We start from the raw sequence: 3,307 nt of genomic DNA, 5'->3' as shown, positions 1-3,307 counted from the left end.
TCCATTTTTGACTGTTAAGAAAAACAAAATCTCCCTGCTCGTAAATATGCTCCAATTTTTTTTTGCCTTAAAAACATTTTTTTTAACTCCCAGTAAAAACACTTGTTATTACACTAAGAGAATTTCATCTGCTCTAATGCCACATGGAATATTTATGGCAGAAGAGTCTCCCCCAACTCTTCATTTGCAGAGATGAAATCACAACTAAAATGGAGCTAAAAACACAGAAATTTAACTCAGGTTGTGTGGTAAAACTAGACGTGAAAATTCAAAACATTTACACTTCACTAGGGGTTGCGAAGTAACTCTCTGTAAAACTCCATAAAAAATTTGTTTTGTCCACCACAAATTGCTCCATGATTTCCACTCTTTCATCTTTTTACATACATATATTTTTTAAAACATACATTTTTGACACATTAATACATGATAGAACAAAACCTTAAGGCACACGATTTGGGATGATACAAAAAATGTTTTCCTATATTGTGGAGTACATATTTCAATGGCGGAATAAATGTTTGACCATACATATTTAGGAACACTGCATTAAATTCACATTTGTTCTTAATTTCTTGATGTGTGTTGCGAAATGCAGAATTTGTACTCCTGCTCCGTAGTTCATTTAATCTGTTCTTCAACTGGCAAACAAAATATGCAACTTGCAGTTAAACGTGTACCACACATATGGTTGTTGTAAGTTTAATAACTATGGTAGTTGAGATTAATTTTTCCAACCTCTTTTAGAGAGTGGTAACCTCCACTTGATAACACCTGCATCTACATGCACATCGACCATACTTGCAACAATAACAAATTTATGCAATAATGATAGTGGCGACTATGGTACCAATTGAAATTCTACTCTACAAGTATAGTTGAAGTAGATCCATAGTAGTCATTTCTCACCTCACACTCAGCAATATTACTATAGGTCACATTTGCTTCCTTTTACTGGGAGAAAAGGGAGATGGATATAGTGGCGTCGAAAATAGGCCATCCCCCAAGTTTAACATACAATACATACCTTTCAAAAATTAAACTCCAATGAATCACATCTTCATCTTTATAGACCTGTAGTAGTTTAATGACTTGAATTTTCTTGATCTCAAATCTCTTTTATTCATAATTTTTCGCTTCTTGTGTAGGAAGGAAACATCCATGTATAGTCAAGTTATTCTAGGCATCATCATCAACATATATTCTCACTTGGTAAAGAATTCACATTCCATATGTGCAACGTCAAATATTTCTAAAAAGTTAGATAGACAACTTGATAAAGAGCTAAAGGTCACATATTACCATACTTATGGTTCCGAGATAACTCACAATATTGAACCAGCGACACAATTTGGAGTCCAGAAATGGTCCTGAGTACCATTCACATTCCGGATTGTTTTCAAAATGCGACAATGTCCCGTATAAAATTGCTCACAAGTTTTGGATTTTATGCAATACTTTATTGTGGCTATAAAGGGTCTTTCACAAAAATAATTGCATTTCATTCTGGTTTCTATTACATTCTGAATCAACGCTTACGCTTGCTTTTCATTATGGTTTCTGTTACATTCTGAATATCAACGCTTGCTTTTCATTATGGTTTCTGTTACATTCTGAATCAACGCACATTCAACAGTGGAATGACGGCTACATTATCGGAGAGATTCACCAAAAACGTTTTCAGAATAAATCAATGCACATTGAACAGAAGAATGCTGGCAATAGTACCGGCGAGATGACCAAAAACATTATTCAAACTAATTAACATAAGACAGCTAGACTTCAAAAGCTGAATCTGACCAGATGAATAAAAGGAAAAAGACGCTCATCTTATAAGGCCACCATGGTTTACCCTAATTAGAAGTAGGTGGTGATATCATAGTGGCTCTCCTAGTGGATATAAATTCCGCCTGCTTGGCCACATCGGGCATTACTTCGTTCACTCCATCGGATTTAAAGAATCGATCCATCCATGCGCTCAACAACGGCATTTTCTCTGGATCGGTCCCATAGCACGAGTCCCATACGATTAATACCCATTCTACCATTCTCCCATTCCCACATTCCCCAATCCTCATTAAGCTTTCAGTTACCAATCCTCATTAATCTTCGGGTTCAAAACCTCCATTTAGGAAACTTGCTCTATTAATTTCCGCAATTCCTAGCACCTTTTGCTAGTGGGCACCTGAATCGAAAATAAAGGAAGAAGGGAGGTTGACCCGCTTGTCCGCATCGGGCAAGGAGAATCTGATATCTAATAGAAAGGCCTGACTAACAGGGCTTTCTTATTATAACGCTATCGGTAGCCTTCTCGAGGCCTTTAATAAACGCCGAAAAACCACCCAATGCGATGTCAATCAAGCCGATCTGATCCCCTCCAAAATACGCTTTTCCTGCGAAGCAGTGGTTGGTTCGCAGGGCTTCCTCTATCAAAAGAAAGTTTGTAACACTATCTTCCACTGCTTTCTGTAGCTGCTCGCCTTGGCCAGTGAAAACTCCTCGCAGACAGGGAAAGAGCTGAGGGCACATATAACAACCATTATCAGCAATTGTTTGCCGTATAAAAAAACCATAATTGCAACTTTCGAAGACGCAAATAGCAGATATGGAAAGGGTTGATAAGATATTACTAATGAAAGAATTAAATTACCTTATCGTCTACAAAGGCAGCCCAGAAGCGAGCAATGGCTCGGTCATATGGATCTTTGGGCATAAGATTGGGTGCCTTATTGCCCCATGCCTCCTCGATGTATTGCACAATAATCATGGATTCACAAACAGGCTTTCCATTGTGGATAAGCACTGGAATCTTCTTGTGAACAGGGTTTGATTTCAGCAGCAACTCACTTTTAGGCTGCAAATTCTCTTGGATGAACTCGTAATCGATACCTTTAAGAGCCAGAGCAATGCAAACCCGCACCACGAAGGGACTCAGAGTCACACCTAGCAGCTTTACTTCTCCCTCCGTTGCCATTTCACTGAAAATGTATTTCGAATTTTATGAGTCTGCCTCTTCTATCTCGGATATGCTATTGCTAATTGCTCCCGACTACTATATATAGGCATCGCGCTACCAAGAGTCCCAACCTTGCACGAAAACTACTTAGCGAAACACGTAATGCATGAGCGCAGACGTAATGCATGATTTCACTTTATCGTAATTCTCAAGCAATTTTGAATCCAGTTTTTAGTCTTTTTGCTTTAATTTTTTCTTTAATCTATGGGTCAGATTGGGTTGCCTGTCATTGGCAATATTGCCTCATAGATTGCGTCACAATCAGTGTTCAAAATTGAACACGTCACGGCA

At 38.2% G+C, this 3,307-nt stretch overlaps 1 pseudogene across 1 annotated transcript; it reads right to left on the bottom strand.

Moving 5' to 3' along the window:
- Window positions 1-1,247: 1,247 nt before the first annotated feature.
- On the bottom strand, window positions 1,248-3,011 carry LOC149179633 (glutathione S-transferase U18-like; annotated as a pseudogene). Its single transcript, XR_016257393.1, has 3 exons — window positions 2,651-3,011; window positions 2,268-2,517; window positions 1,248-1,996 (listed from the first exon to the last, which is right to left on the bottom strand). The product of XR_016257393.1 is annotated as a glutathione S-transferase U18-like (transcript).
- Window positions 3,012-3,307: the final 296 nt, after the last annotated feature.

This window comes from Pinus tabuliformis, chromosome 3_2 (assembly GCF_031772625.1).
Source record: "Pinus tabuliformis cultivar Carrire ecotype Pingquan chromosome 3_2, CPIR1, whole genome shotgun sequence".
Classification (NCBI taxonomy): domain Eukaryota; kingdom Viridiplantae; phylum Streptophyta; class Pinopsida; order Pinales; family Pinaceae; genus Pinus; species Pinus tabuliformis.
The sequence above is the reverse complement of the archived record's forward strand: the minus strand, read 5'-3'. Positions and strand labels throughout refer to the sequence as shown.